This window comes from Harmonia axyridis, chromosome X (genome assembly GCF_914767665.1).
Source record: "Harmonia axyridis chromosome X, icHarAxyr1.1, whole genome shotgun sequence".
Lineage (NCBI taxonomy): Eukaryota > Metazoa > Arthropoda > Insecta > Coleoptera > Coccinellidae > Harmonia > Harmonia axyridis.
The window spans coordinates 6,242,027-6,259,626 of NC_059508.1; the positions used below are offsets into that span (position 1 = coordinate 6,242,027).

The window sequence follows — 17,600 nt, forward strand, 5'->3', positions numbered from 1 at the left end:
AAAACTAGGCCAGTATCTCCGATTTTTGATTACGTTACATGTTTACTTAGCTACTCATGCATTGTTATCCAAAACTAAAATGTTTGCAATATTTCATCGAGATCTGTTGAGAATAACTCTTTCGATATTCAGTTGCGAGATTTGACCCGAACATACAAACATTGCAAGTTAAATAAAACCTTATAAAATCGATGGCACCAAAATGTCTATTCGCCTTTGTATTAAACCGAAACCGACATAATAAAAGTAAACAGAGACTAATATATACTTTTGAAATTGTCTATGGAGAGCTAAAGTAGGCCAGCATCTGAAAGGATAAGTCAATCACTTCATCTACTCATCTACCACTTACGGAGAAGTGAATTGTGTTATGGAAGCTTTCACATTAGGACTCAAATTATCCAAAACATCTCCTCCGGAGAGACACCATCAAGAGAAATATAACACGCCATGCGATTGATCTCATCAGCTAACTGAATTTGCGCTAACAAGACATCGAAAAAGAATGAATGTCTACGGAGCTTATTTCAGTTTCAGACCATCTCTTGTAGTTGAATCGATTCCGTTCGACGGACAGCATGGACTGAATTATTTATCCACCAATTTGCATCTTCTTTCCACTATGAACGTACAGAAAAAAAGATCGGTCGATTTTCGTACATTCCTAGATTGGTTTCGCTTTGCATTTGAAACGATGCAAATTTAAATGCATAACGTATACACTATGATTCGTTCTTTATTTTATAGTCATACCCAAATACAGTTGTGTGGTATTCTTAGGAGTAATTGACGTACAAAAGCTCCTAACATCAAATATAAAAAATACCATTGAATCAATAAGAAAAAAATTAGCTCTTTACCTCAAAGTATTTATAATTTTCAATTAGATTTTTTTCAGATGTCGGAATGAATAAAACATCACAAATTTTTTGTTTGAAGGTGTCAACTTTGCTTCCGCCGTTTTTTCAGAAAGCTTTTCTGTAAAAAACTGGTTATGCATTTATGATTCAAAGTATTGTCCATCGTTGGCCACTACTTTCTCCCATATTTAGGGCAGCGATAAAAGAAACTGGTCATCTTTTGAAGTGATTCACGAATCGATCCAATTTTTTACTTCTTCATAAGACCGGAAATGCTGGTCAGCCAGGACGTGTATCATTGATCGAAACAAATGATAGTCCGAGGGAGCAAAGTCAGGAGAATACGGCGGGTGGTGAAGGACTTCCCATTTCAACGTTTCCAAGTATGTCTTGACCACTTTCGCAACAAGTCGAGCATTGTCATGCTGTGAAAATTTATCATGTCTCTCGTTGTATTGTGGCCGTTTGTCTCTCAATGCTCGGCATAAATGTAAAGGTAGGCATACAGGCATAGAATTTCTGTGGATTGGTATTGTTTTTCAATATTGAGAAACTTAAAGGATAAAACGTTTATTTTTCAACGACCAGACAAATAGGTTCTGTTCGCTTTGAGACAATAAAAGGGAGTCAAATGCATCGAATGAAATCCCCCGAAAACATCAAATAACCCAACGAAGCTAATTATTGAATTTTCTTTTCCCTGTGCCTTTTTTATCAGGACAATTGGATACATAAAATCTAGAATGTTCGACAAAGAAAATTCAATTATTGGGTTCAGTAGACTGCTGGATGTTAACTACATGAAATAAAAGAAGTTGATCGATTACCACATCTCTATTTTCTTGAGAAATGTTCCGGTAAGATTGCAAAAGTCGAATAACGAAAGTAATTCCATTTATTCATCTTAATTTGTGTGTGCAATTCGGGGAGTCTGAAGAAGGCATAAAAAACCATTGACTTGGTTTCAATAAATTTTGCGCGTTCGTTCAAATTCATAGAAATGTAATTTTGATATCAAATTTTTGTATCAATATATTCAATTCAATGATCATGAATACGGAATGACGAATACTTTTTAACACAATAACATTTGTTACTTTTTTGGAACATTTTTTTTGGTAACACAGTATAGCAAGTAAATAATTGAATTTGGAGGAAATAATCGTGAGGGTTTTTTCATGTAAACAATTGTTGTGACTTAAATATTGTAGCCGGTTTTTTAATTTTACAAGAAACCAGCTGTTTAAGGAGATCCAAAGTCGATGTTCAGTTGTTGTTAAAATTCCTAGAGCACGTGAACGCGAAATTATCGCAAACTGAATTTGGAAGAGGTCGAATTATTGGTCTACCGGTGGCGGGATTGCCAGTTCGAGAAATCGCTATCCGTACGAACAGAAATCCAATTACTTTTATGAGATGTTGTCAAGCGAGGTTTGATAATGCCCAAAATTGAAGGAGAGTAGGCACCGGACGTCGAAGGGGCACAAATAAAGTTCAAGATCGACGTCTAAAACTTATGGCCATTAGATATCGATTTGCGGCAACTAGATCTTTGACTAATTAGTGGTTAGGAGAACAAGGACATCCTGTAACTGTCCGAACAGATTACCGCCGGATAAGGTCTTTTGAACTGCAGCATTATCGACTCCATCTTTACCTCTGAGTGTTGAGCATCGCCGGCAACGATTGCAGTGGTGCACATACCGTCAACACTGGAATGTGGAATGGCATCAGGTCATCTTTTCTGATGATTCTCGATTATCCTTGGGTGCACATGATGGCCGAAGAAGGGTTAGACGACGTCGGGGAGAAATACATGTACACCGGGCAGTAGGCGTTAAGGTATGGGGTGCTATTGCACATGCAAGTAGGTCACCTTTAGTTTTTATTCGAGGCAACATGACAGCGCTGCGTTACTTTCCAGAAATAGTGGAGCCATATGTTCTCCCTTACCTTAACCGGCTCGAAAATCCAATATTTCAGCAAGATAATGTCCGGCCTCATGTTGCCAGAGTTAGTTTGAACTTTTTCGGAGCGATCCATGTGACTTTTTTGCCATGGTCGCCCAGATCCTCCGATCTTTCGCCCATAGAGCATGTTTGGGACATCATGGGTAGAAGGCTTGGAAATTTACCCCAGTGTATAAATAATCGCGGCGGACAAACACATTTTTAACAAATTTATTTAAAAAATGTCTAAACCCTCCGTTTATTTCTCCAAATTTCAATAATTTTCTCTTTGCTATACTATCTCTGTTTCACAAAAAAAAAAAAATTTAAAAAGCTCCTTCTGGGTGTTGCAGTTTCTTTGTCTTTGTCAGTTAGTATATTATGATCTATCGGCACCGAATCATCCACATTATGCATTTAAATCAGTTTATTTTGGGTGAAGGAGATATTTGAAAAATTGACGATACTATACAAATTAGGATGACAAATTTTTAATACGTGATTTATTGGCCAAGTACACTATTTCGTTATGCGATGTCATTTTCAATTTTGATCACAGCTAATTTGTGAAAATTTATAGAAATAGAATCCCCCATATCTGGATTTTGAGAAAATACGAGAAAGCAAGGAATAAATGGAAAACTCCGCATATCGTAGGAAAAATAATGCAGCTTTATGTTTAACCTAGCTGTCATAAGCATCATTGGATGAAATATTGTCCATCAAAGCGGGTTTTCTTCAGAATTATAAGACGGAAACCTAAAATCACGAACACGAAAGCGGAAACTGCTCGAAATTGAAAGGAATCATTATCGTTTGGAAGCTAAAAACGCTTTGAATCACAAGGAAGGAAATTATTATTGGCGGTGAATAACTGACCTCAGACGAAAATCACGATGAACATCAGACTAATTTGTCATAACCGACACGCAAAAATACAATCACAAACTACTATAAAAATAGGTATATTCACTGGGAGGTGAATGCACAATGAACCCTACTTTCAGAGGTCACAATTTTTTCAGTTCAGAGTAATTTCGATACAAAGAGACAGAAATAATGTCTTTAGGCATAAGGAACCCTCTCTATTGAATTTTTTTAAGATAAACCTATATTGAAATGTTATATGTATGTAGGATCCAGTTATTGTTCCCTGTAAATAATTGGGATGGTCAACCGGATGCTTGGAGACCTATTAGTTTCTTCTAGCGTCGAGTGCATGATACTTTCAATGGATTTACAGGGAACGAATTGTTATTGTACATATAATGTAAAAAGGATGTGTTAGTCTTCGAGGTGTCGAAGATATGTCATGGAGTTGTAAATCTTGAAGAGATTTATTGGGGGGTTGAGAAAGTTCGAAGACAACACGGTCGTACCAGATGTGTCACATCTGTGTATCAGGTTCTAGTCCCTCGAGAATATTCGATTTCCAGGAATCCGCGAAGATCTTTGTGGGCGGTACGGAAAATTCTTATTGGACTAGGGGATGGTACTTTCCCTAAGGGTGTGGTCAAGCCGAAAGAAGGGAGGTCGATATTCGAGACAGGGTAAGTTCCAATCGTGAGAGAGCCAGTTCAAATTAAGCCGGAGACGGGAAGAGTTCAAGGCAAGCCGAAGACAAGTTCGGTCGGTCAACTTAAGACGTAAGTCGAAAAGACGGTTCGCGGACTAAATTAAGACCAGTTAGAGACGAGACGACCGAAAACTTGAAGTACGACGAAGATGTGATAAACGAAGACGTTTCGAGTAATCAACAAACGAGTTAAAGACGAAATTCAGTACCGTAGTGAGAAACTTATTAATTAAGACGTAATTAGGATCTTCTCAATACTGAGTTTGTACTGTATAATTGTGGCTTTGTGAATAGATGTAAATAATTCAAAAGAGTTTGATTATTACAAATCCAACAAAGTCACGGAGAAAAAGACGAAAGGCCAGGTAATCGAATCATACCTCTAGACGATCGATTAACCAAGCCTACATGTAATTAGTTTTTATCTCTCCCTACATGATTTATTGAAGCATAAAGGAAACCGGATGAATATCTTGTAAAAAATGCATACACGAGTAGTTTTAGCTGCTCGATTTCAAATGACATTTTAAAGACATAGACAAATACACGGGGGCATAGTGAATTTCCATAAAAACTTTTCAATTAACATTTTCCATTAAAAAACTCATGAGGTATATAGTTCGAACAAGCTTTTTACATAGGTTCTCGATATACAAAGACCAATTAGGGTGCCAATCAATACTAAGACCAAGAAAATCCATCAAGTAACAAAATTCAAGGCGATGCACTTTATGTCGAAACTTATATGGTTCTCTTGACCATATTCACCGTCGCCATATTGTTATGCGACAATACCAACTACCCAGTGTTCCCAACGGAGAAATATTGAGTTTACTACAAAAATACCGCTAATATCAAAAATACTATCAGCCATAAAGACTATTCTTCCACTGACTATTTCCAAAAATGGAGCGAAGCATTCATTTATACACTCGGCCACAATTAGTTTGTTCAGAAAACCACCTTCCACTAATCTTTTTATTTCCAAAAGGTGAAATTTTTGCACAATGTTGTCCCAAACAAGCCTATCTGGCGTAGCAGCCAGAAAAGGTACACATAAACTTCACTTATAAACTTTATAATGTGGAATTTTTCTGGTAAACTCAATATTTCTTCGTTGGGAACACTGGGTAGTTGGTATTGTCGCATAACAATATGGCTACGGTGAATATGGTCAATTGTTGTGAATAAGGCCACAATTGACCATATTCACCGTCGCCATATTGTTATGCGACAATACCAACTACCCAGTGTTCCCAAAGGAGAAATATTGAGTTTACTAGAAAAATACCGCTAATATCAAAAATACTATCAGCCATAGAGATTATTCTTCCACTGACCACTTCCAAAAATGGAGCGAAGCCTTCATTTATACACTCGGCCGCAGTTAATTTGTTCATAAAACCACCTTTCACTAATGTTTCTATTTCCAAAAGGTGAAATATTTGCGAAATATTGTCCCAAACAACCCTATCTGGCGTAGCAGCCAGAAGAGGTACACATAAACTTCACATATAAACTTTATATTGTGGAATTTTTCTAGTAAACTCAATATTTCTTCGTTGGGAACACTGGGTAGTTGGTATTGTCGCATAACAATATGGCGACGGTGAATATGGTCAATTGATGATATGGACATGCATATCTAAATCGAGTTTTCAGTTTCAGTATGGTTGATCAACTGGTTGGAGTCAAATCATAATATAAATTAACCTATCACTTTATTATCTATTATTTCAAAAACAAACAGTATGTCTTTATTATAGATAACGATATTTGTATCATCTGCATGAGATCTACAAGGTGAACAAAAGAAATACCAAAGGCCCCATAATACTTCCTTTAGGATCACCAAAAGACAGTGGAATCTCCAAAGACAAAATGATGAACCGAGATCAGAAAAATGTTTTCCTTGACCAATTCCAAAGGTTTCTCATTAAGAATAATAGGTACACAAAAAAAAATATTTCGCATTTCTGATAATATCAAATTTTAATTGCTAGAAATAAAATATTCTGCGAACATCATTACAAGGTTGAAAAAGTGAATAGAAGGAGAAAGAAAACATCGTTATTTCCGATTCGTATTTGAATTTATCCTTAAAAACGTAGGTTCCGCTCATTCAATGTATATATCTCAAGAGGAGTGCTTCAAGTATTCTGAATACAGAGTAGAAGGAATTTTATTTTTGTAACAAAAAGAACTGTGTAGTAAGTGCACGTCTGATTAAATTTCATTCTATTCTCTACCTATTATTTCTATAGGTGAACCTCTTGTTGAATGAATATATTTTTATGATTCATTACGACAATTCGATACTTTACGAAGTAAGCCGATATTTCTGAAAATGTTGACTATATTGACGATAGAAAACATTGTATTATCGTATTAGTAGGTAGATGGTTTTTTTCCAAAATGTAAACTGTGAAAAGGTGCTTGGTGAATTTGCCTCTGTTTGATTCTATTGGAAAATCATTTCAGTGAATGCTACCATATCGTTAAAAATAGTTTTGAATGCTGAAATGATACTACATTTTTCCAAAAAAATTAAACACAATAAAATTGTCATCTTGGATTCCGCTGGGTGAGATAATAAACGTAACACATTTTTCCCAAAGGCGTATAAAAGTCACAAAGTTCAATAAACTTCCTGAAGCTCACACCATAAATGAAAAAGTTTGATCGATTTCCACTGGTCCCTCTCTCGAGGGAAATGTTCCGATAAGATTGCTATTCCAAAAATTGAATTGCGAATGTAATTCCTGGAACAGAACAGATCATCAAACCTTCTATACATTGGGGAAATAATGTTAAATCCTCTCAGTTTACGTTATCGATAATACCAAATCTAAAAGCGAAATGGAAATACTGCAAAGACTAACTGGATTAGCTATACAGGATGTCTCATTTAGAAGTATCAACCCTCAATCCTCAATGACCCAACAACGAATCAGAATTTGTGAAACAACTCAGACAGGTCTTTTTTTGATGATAGGGGGGGACATGATCTGGGATACAAAGCTTGCTTCTACTAGCAACCCCCTGGAGAGGATTGCAACCCCATCAGGAATTTGAATGAGGAAAGTGGGTAGTTTTGTAGCACAAATGTAATTTATGATACCGATAAACCTGGATGAAACAGAGATGTTCTAATTGATCGTATAATTTCTATTGAAAGAAAAACATTTTTAACAAACAGTTTTAGTAACAATTTACCGCAAGTGTTAAACTCCTTTTTTCTCTTCATTATCTTATCAGAATCTGCACTGCCAGGTGTAGGCAATACGCAAAGCGATTATTGCTTTCAGGAAATTTCGTTTCAGTATTCTGTAATGCAGAATTATTACAGGTGCGTTTTATCAGTTCTTATTAAAAATTACTGAATGGTTTACACGTTGGAGGATAGAAAGGAAATGTTGAAAATTTATTTCCAGAACAATGACTGTGCTAGGGATAGTACTGCGAGTATTTTTAATGAACGACATCCTGATAAATTCTATTTTTCTTTCAATAGAAATTATAGGATCGATTAGAACATCCCTGTTTCACTTAGTTTTATCGGTACCATAATTCCATAGAAAACACCCTGTAACCTTGTGAATATTCACTTTAAAGAACACAAACTGCAGGTTCATACAAATTTGAATCCATGCATACATTTGTGCTACAAAGCTACCCACTTTCCCTATTCCTGATGGGGTTGCAACCCTTTCCAGGGGGTTACTAGTACTGATTCCCAGATTATGTCCCTCTGTCATCAAAAATCGACCTATCTGCTAGTTTTCACAAATTTAACTTGTGGATAAGCATTTGATACGATACCTGCGAGACATTACTCATCAAAATCACCTCATTAAAATTGATTTTATATTCAATAGTGATTTAATTTTAGAAGATTCTGATTAACAAGTATCCTTGATAAATATGCTCACAAAAGTTGCAAAATGATCCGTTATATCGATTTGAAAAACAATTGGATCAACATCAACATTACTTTTTTAAGAGTTGTTCTTGTTTCTTAACAAAAATAAGGTCGATAAGATAACAAACATTGTTTTTTGTTTGATCCCAGTTGGTTTATTCATATGAAATATGATTTATTTTTCATTCAAGAACTTTTCGTTGAAGCAAATGAATTTTTACGTGTTCAACTAGCTGAAAAAACTCTTATATTATTGCAAAAATTATTTTAATTCATTTTTTGCATGGACTAGATCCAACCTATAGGTTTTCCAGGAAAATAGCTCAATTTATTTCCAAAACAAATCTGAATATGTATATCTAAAAAGCGGGATCAATGCAGCCGATTGTTAGTTATACCTACTCTCGTTCAATATATAACCGTAATGTATGAGTAAAGTTTAGGACCAACAACTGAGATATTTGAGTTCATCATTTCAAATAAACTATTACAATCATTCCAGATATGAATTCAACCCCCTCATTGTCCCCAGTTTACGTTTTGGAATGTGTGGAATCTGAGAATAGAATAAATAAAATCCCTTTGTCCATATTTGACCATGAGCTAAGCAGAACTTTTATCGGAATGTATGTGAAGTGGGAGCATGAAATGTTTCACAGTATAATTTATTGCATTTCCTCATAGTTCGAAGGAAATATCAAATAGTTTGAAAGCCGCAAGCTTTTGAAACGATATGAATGCATGAAATTATTTGACCTTGTCATGAGAGTCTGTTCTCCTTATCTCAAGTTGAAGTCAAGAGTTCAAGCTTTGGAGAGGGCAAATTCAAAAGTGCGTTACCTGAAGTGAGGAAGGAACACAATAACGAAGCTTACAGCCTTTCAGGGACGTCAGAAACCACAACCGGATCTCCAAACTCGAATAAGCTTTCGAGAGGTCTTATAGAGACCCCACAGAGTCGAGATAAAAAGCATAGAACGTAAAAAAAAATTAAACACAACTCTTCGAAGTTGGAATTTATTTTGTTTTATGGTTTCGGAGTTGTGATTGTTAGAAATAATGCCTGAGTTACTCCCAGATTTCTTTAACGAGTCAAGATATTGCGTGAGATAGACAAATTTTAAACAAGGGTTCAATATCCCTTGTTTAAAATCTGCAGAGTTTGGAACATGAACGGAATATCCTAAACGATCAGTTTGGGGTGGTTGGTTGTTTGATCTTTTTTATTTCGAACGTTTACGACGCTTCATTATAGGAGATTATTAATAATACGTTCATCCGACGTTTGGTGGCGTTATCGGAACTGACATACGATACTAAATGAAAATAAAACATTGACGTAGTGAAGTGATTTCAAGATCTTTTACTTGCTTGTAAAAACTCGTATAATTGTAATTTCACATTTAGATGTAAATTTTCAATTTCAAGCATTCTACAAAATTTCATAATGATCGCAAAACCATGTGAAAATTCAAGTAGAATATAGAAAAGTGTGTCGAAAACACGGAAATGAATTTCGGTCTAGTCCTGGCTGAAGGCTCAACAGTGACAGGGTCAGGTATCGACTATCTCCTTATTCTCGGTTGAAATGCACCGATACAAAATTCAAACCATGATAGTTAGAGCGATATTTTTTTCTGAAATGTGTGTTGGTTGTCTGACGAAAGAGGATAATTAATACGAGAAGGCCGAGATACTTTAAATTTTTCTCATAAACACATATTTCGAAAATTAAGAGACCAGGAAGTATTGACTTCTAAGTTGTGTTCAGACGACTGGATCTCATATATTAAAGCAAAAATCTACAATATTAGAAAACTGAAAATCGTTTTGGAAGTAAATATTAAACCTTCAACACGATCCATCAGAAATGCACTACCAAGTAGTGAGATTATGGTTTAGAAGTTCATATAATAATTATAATAATATGAATTTGTACGATCGTACAAAAGTATCGACTTCCATTCCTTCTTTCCTAATTTATTCACAGGGTGTTCCTAACTTGGAAGTACAAAGGAAAATGAGAGATTCCTTAGATAATTTTGAGAAAAATAGTCTTTCGAATATGGTATAAACCAGTTATTCGAATCTTTATAAACCCTCTCTACAGATTGGGTAAGTAACTTATAATTTATTTATTTATCACAGCTATCTAACTGGATTCTTATATTAATTTGGATTGGTTTTTCCTCGAAAACGGTATCAGAAACGTCAAAACTACAAAAAACAAAAAAGTGTAGTGCTGGAGTAATTTTTTTTTTACATTTTTTAAACTACCAGTGGTCCTCAAAAAATAAGTTCTAGAGAAAAGTTGGAAGCATGATAGAATCTTCAAATTGGAATATCTATGCCAAATTTGAGTTGAATATCTTGTGAATGGGAGATGCTTAGAGAAAAAAACTTGAAAAATTATCAAACTTTAGGAATCTTGTAAACAATGCGTTTGCATGTTTATAGGACTTTTTTCTCGAAATGACCCGAGGAATCTGTCATTTTCTTTGGTTCATCCAATTTATGAACATTTTGTTATGATTTTTTTGTATTTTACTAATAACTAATAAAGAAAATAATGTATCTGAAAAAATAAGGAGAACACTCTAGCGTTAACCCGGCTTCCCGCGCATTGTGCCAAATTTGTGACATGTTCTTTTCAACATATTTTCTAACAGATGAATTGGATCAAAATCGTAAACGCATTCTGTTCCACATTCGGCACACTCGCTTCTCAGCGTTCAGACGCTATATGAACTACCAGCTATATTCTAGAATGCCCGCCGGCGTACACCTGTTACGACGCATTATTCACAAATTTGGTGGTCGAGAAACCTTGAAAAGTAGGATTTAGTGAAATGAAATATATTAATTATACAAAAGATGTACCTTACTCAAATTCCTGTAAAGAAAAACCTTCAATATTTCATCTTTTTTAATTGAAAGGTATTTGTCTACTTGTGCCGTATTCGGAACATACAATATTTTAAATCGACAACTTCGCAAACCGCGAGGATATGGTGTGCTGCAATATTTGGACGGAAGTTAAATATAGAAGGCCGAAACAAAAATTTAATCGTCCATTAGTAGTCGGTGATTTCTCTGGATCATCAAAAGTGGAGGGAATTGAGAAGATGAAATTTCTTCATGTCTCTAATTTAAAACCGGACACTAAGGCGGAGGATTTGTTGTCATTTTTGAATAAAAACTTTTCAAATAAAGTGAAATGCGAATCATTAAAATCTCGGTTTCCGGATAGTTACTCCTCTTTCAAGGTCACAATTCCAGCGAGTGAATACGAAAAGGCCCTTATAGCATCAAATTGGCCAAATCGTGCAAGTGTACGTTATTTTTTTCAACGCAGACCGACCAAACCACCGGGTTAGTAGCCAATAATGATAGTTTGTTAAATTCTAGTAGCCTAAAAATTGTACAATTGAATATTCAGAGTATTTCGAACAAGATTAATAGTCTTCAAGTTTTCTTGGCGGAAGAACAGCCTGATATCCTGAGTATCGTTGAACATTGGTGTGTAGAGGAGAATATCAAACTGATGATTCTCCCAGGATACGTACAAGTCGCGTACTTTTGCCGTCTTTCACACAGAAACGGAGGCACGGCAGTATATGTTAAAAATGGATTAAAAGCATCGGATTTTAATGTGTCCAATTTATCTGAAGAAATGAATTGTGAGATATGTGGAGTAAAAATTATAGCCAATAACCTCAAATTAGGGGTTTTTAGTATATACAGGTCACCAATGAATGATATTCTCCCATTCCTTGATAAACTCACGTATGTCTTACAACAGTGCATTCATAGAGTGGATTCAATGTTCTTGTGTGGAGACTTTAACATTGACATCAATAAAATTGATTCAAAAACGAAAAATCTTTTTGTTGATTTTCTAAATTGTTTCGATTTTAAAATTACATGCTTTGAACCGACTAGAGTGTTCACCGATATTTCTGGTAGAACTTCTAGTTCATTTATAGACTATATATTGACAAATACTGATCTGAAATCCTGTAAAACGCGGGTTTTCAAGGCAAATCTTGCCGATCATAAAGTAATTTCGCTTGATTACTATTACGTATCAGCTGAAAAAAAAGTAGATAAGAAAACACAATATGTAAGGGATATTTCTCAGAATAATTTGAATACATTCAATATGTCAATTCATGATACAATATTTGCGGATATATACGGTGAGTCTGATGTTGATGTTTGTTTTCAGACTTTTGTGAATACCATCAGATACGTTTTTGAGGAATGTTGTCCGCTTAAACGCGTCTGTGGTGAAAAGGATTATTCAAGAGGTTGGATAACGACTGAAATTAGAGAGGGTAGCCATCATTTGAAAAATCTTTTTTGGTTACATTCCAACTTGAAAAATTTTAATTCCCTGCAATTATATAAATCTGCAAAAAAGGAATATAATCAATTAGTCAATAACACAAAAAGCAATTATTATGCGAAACTAATAGAAAATTCAAGTCAAAAGAATAAAACTGTTTGGGATCTGGTCAACTTAGAAACGGGGAGGACTAAATCAAAGGATTCTGAAATCTCTTTACTTCTGGGGGAAAATTTGTGTACTGATGCAACTTTAATTGCGAAATCTTTTGCTGAATATTTTTCTACTATAACATCAATGAAGCTACATGAATACTTTGGTAAACATCTGTCTCCATCATGTACAACTTCAAAAATGCTGAATTCAAACTTCTTTTTCCATCCTGTTTCGAAGAATGAAGTTATGAATGTAATTAACAAGCTGAACAATAAAAAAAGCACAGGTATAGATTTTATTTCTACAAGACTGTTAAAGACTATAAATGAATCCATTTCTGATCATTTTGCTAGTTTAATAAATTTATCTGTATCTACGGGAAGGTTTCCAGATTGTTTGAAGAAAAGTATGGTCACTCCTGTTCATAAAAGAGGTGATCCGCAGGACATTGCAAATTATCGCCCTATATCAGTTCTCACTAACTTTTCGAAGATATTTGAGAAGATTGTGTTCAACAGAATACTCGAGTTTTTGAATAAATTCAATGTAATCACGGATTCTCAACATGGCTTCAGACCGGGACGTTCAACTGAGACAGCGGCATATTCTTTTGTCGAAATTGTCTACAGACGTCTGGATGAGGGTATGTGTGTGGCGGGGTTATTTTTTGATCTGTCTAGAGCTTTTGACTCATTGTGTTTCTCCTTCATGTTGAGTAAGTGTTATAATTTGGGATTCAGGGGTATATTTTTGGATTGGTTGAGAAGTTACATGACTGGTCGAACTATGAAAGTCAGAGTGAATGGTGCTAGTTCGGATGAATGTGAGGTGGTTCTGGGGGTTCCTCAGGGCTCCGTTCTGGGGCCATTGCTATTTTTACTATTCATAAATGATTTACCGGTCTGTATCGACGCAGACCAAATTACACTATTCGCAGATGATACCTCGATACTTGTCACGGCTCGGAGCCCTGAGGAGCTCACGGAGTCGACCTCATATATAATCAGGTTATTCACTGATTGGTGTAGAATGAATAAGTTAATGGTTAACGTTGAAAAAACTGTTCTTATTCATTTCGGGTTGAAAATTTGGAACAGAGAGCGCATTTCTGTGTTTTGTGGGGACATCTCATTGACATCAAGGGAGTGGACTAAATTTCTGGGAGTCTACATGGACGATGGGATGAGATGGTCTTATCATATTGACATGGTGTGCAAAAAGTTGAATTCTTCCTTTTTCGCTATAAATAAAATAAAAAATTTGTTTCCACTGACGTCTATTCTAGATGTATATTACTCTCTAAGTTATCCTCACATAGCATATAATATTTTGACATGGGGAAGCTCATCAGATTTAAACAGAGTTCTGATATGTCAGAAGAGAATAATAAGGATGATCTTCAATATACATCCTCGATCCTCCTGTCGACCATATTTCATTGAGAATAAAATCATGACAGTGACTTGTATATACATATTCAAATGCTTACTTCATATGAAGAAAAATTTTAATTCTGCTACAAAATTATCTGATTTTCATTGTTATTCCACAAGGAACACAAATGTTTTAACTCTACCTAGTCATAGAACCTCCCGGTTTGAACGTTCACCGTCTTATCAGAGCATAAAGCTCTTTAATCATTTACCAGACTCTTTCAAGAATGAAAATCAAATAAAATTCAAAATTTTAATGAAAAAATTATTGTTGAATAAATGTTATTACTCGACTGCTGATTATCTTAGCGATGGATCGTTGGAATTGTGGTCTTGTAAAGTTGAGTGATATATACCTTTGTTTTAGTCAATTGTTATATACCTATGTATTAGAAATTGTATTAATTATGACCTGTCCTATACTGTAACAGTCACAAAGGATCAATAAACTTTATTATTATTATTATTATTATTATTATTTGTATATTGTAGAGGAGAACATAATCAGCCAAAAAATCTAGTGACTATTTACCACCGGCTGAATTAAAACTTGGTCTATCCGAAATCCTTACAAGATCTTGACACCTAAGAAGTACTACCAACCAAGTCACAATTGGTTTTGAAAAAAGACATTTTCTTGAATGGCATTAAGATCGCCAGAGATGTAATATCCCGAGTGCAAAGTTTCCTGTGAAAAATGCAATGTTACATTTTGTCTTAACAAGGACCGAAATTGTTCTAAACGTTTTCACTTGGAATGAAAGATGTCATGTGTGTCATTTCACTGTATTACAATTATTATTATTTCTAATAAATCGATATTATTTCCTTTAAAGTTGTGCCATATATGGCACATGCTGTAATATCAACTTTTTCCGCGGGAAATGAGGCGAGAAATTTTCAGACATTTTTATGGATAAATACGTACAAGACGTACACAACATATAAAAGAATTTCGAAAATATATAGGACCGGTAAGAACTTTTAGGTACTTGTTCATACTTGCGCTTATTGTGCCCTTAGAGAATATACAGAGATAGCGCTCGAAAGCTCATGACTTCACGTGAGTGCTTTCCTAATTGTTTATTGTACACATTCATTGATAGATTTATTCATATTTCTTTCCATAGCGCAAAGAATTCAATCGAACTTAAGCTAGTCTTTCTACATATTTTCCCTCAAAATTAATGAGTCGGCTATGTACAGTGAGAAAAAGTGTAACGGATCAGATAGGAAATAGATACAAAATATTGGAAGCACGCAATGACCAAAAGCTAAGGAGTGGGGGGAGGATAGGGGTAGAATTGAACAAGATGAAAAGAGAATATCGGATTGGTAGAAGAAGGACAGTGAAACGTGTCACTCGAGATGTGGTACTATTTCACTAGGAACACACTAATTCTACCTTTAGCCATATCTTGTGACTTCCATCTTGCATTCGAGGCACATATCGTTGCGGTTCCACTTGGAAAAATGTTCGAATGATCTGGAAAACGAGATTTTCCGCGACTTTTTCAGACAGGTTAGTGCAGACCGATACGCAGACAACTCCGCTTGAATCTCTGATCATACTACATGCTTTTCAACTCTAATTGGACGCCGGCGTCAAAATAGCGACGCGCGTTTCAGGTGAGGGTCAACCCCACCCCTTTGCTCTGTCATCAATCGGTTTCTCCTACCGGAGGGGGTGTTCTGTCGGTTATAGGAATAAATTATGATTGAGTTTTTTTCATCTTTTCTAATAAAACACAACTCTGGAACAGTCCCTCAACTTTTCAAACAGAAGTTCTGTGGCATCGCAAGTTTTTGAGTTATTATTAGTTTGTTTGAAGTTTTGTTCAACGGTTTTTCGCAGAATAAAAACGCTATTTAAAAGTCTGTACAATATTTCGCTGTTTTATCACTTTTATCTCCCAAGGTATTCAATTCTTTTATTGATTTATTTATTTTATAAGGAATACAAACAGGGTTTACCTATAAATACTACTCACAGATTAACTTATTCAGCAAAACAACAGTGACAAACTTAATAAACCATTTTTAGAGGCAGTAAAAACGCAAATTCTTCTATTCTTTACGCAGGCGCAACGCACACCGCATATCCAAAAAAGGTTGAGTAGTCATGGAACCAATGTCTCAACTCGAATTCCCATACCATATTTCATCAAAATCGAAATACTACACCGCGAGATATCGAGAAGCCGTGAATTTCACGTTTGCGCATGATCCTTTTAACTGGAAAACCGGATTTTGGATTAATCTAACAGGCCAATTGTAAAGTCCCCGGTCTACCTTAGTATTAATATTTTTTTTGTCGAAATTCGATTTTATTATTCAACATAGTTGCCTTCGAGGGCGATACAGCGATTATAGCGATCTTCCAACTTTTCGATACCATTTTTGTAGTTCGATTTGTCTGTCTTTCGCTTCAAAATAGGCCTCAGTTTCGGCGATTACTTCTTCATTGGCGCTAAATTTCTTTCCAGCGATCATTCTTTTTAGGCCTGAGAACAGGAAAAAGTCGCTGGGGTAAGATCTGGGGCAAACGGTGGATACAAAAGCAATTCGGCACCTTTTTTCCTCAAAGGGGGCCGTTTTTTAACGATTTCATCCTATAAACGATCCAATAACGCTATATAATAATCTCTGTTGATTGTCTGGCCCTTTTGGAGGTAATCAATGGATATTATACCTTGCGCATCCCAGAATACTGATGTCATAACCTTGCCAGCTGACTGTTGTGCTTTTCCTCGCTTTGGATTTGGTTCATCGTGTGCATTTCACTCAGCTGACTGTCGATTGGACTCCGGAGTGGAATAATGGAGCCATGTTTCATACATTGTCACATATCGAAGCAAAAAATTCAGGTTTATTGCACTTAAACAGCTTCAAACACTGCTCAGTTCATCAACACATTATTGCTTTTGATCAATTATGAGCTCACGCGGCATCCATTTTGCACACAGCTTTCTCATGTACAAATATTCGTGAATGATATGATGTACACGTTCAGATCATATCTTCACAATGTCTGTCATCTCGATCAACTTCACTTCACGGTCATTCAAAATTATTTTCTGACCTTTTTTGATATTTTCTTCGGTGACAGCCTCTTTTGGGCGTCCACTACATTCGCCGTCTTCGGTGCTCATATCACCACGTTTAAACTTAGCATATCAATCAATGATGGTTGATTTTCCTGGTGCAGACCCCGGAAATTCTTCATCAAACCAAGATGCTTCAACTGTAATTTTTCCCTTCAAAAAGCAATATTTTATCAGCACACGAAATTCTTTTTTTTTCCAATCTTTTTTCAAATAACAAAAGTAGCTACACTGACAACGCAATATCTCACA

At 35.4% G+C, this 17,600-nt stretch overlaps 1 protein-coding gene across 2 annotated transcripts in view; it reads right to left on the reverse strand.

Annotated features, from left to right (window-relative positions):
• LOC123685798 (small conductance calcium-activated potassium channel protein) overlaps nucleotides 1-15,817 on the reverse strand; it is a 79,090-nt gene extending 63,273 nt beyond the window's left edge. Inside the window, exon 1 of one of the 2 annotated variants that reach the window (XM_045625683.1) lies at nucleotides 15,650-15,817. The gene's annotated coding sequence lies outside the window, so the exon portion shown is untranslated. The remainder of the gene's footprint in view (nucleotides 1-15,649) is intronic. The other variant, XM_045625684.1, reaches the window with a different exon arrangement.
• Nucleotides 15,818-17,600: the final 1,783 nt, after the last annotated feature.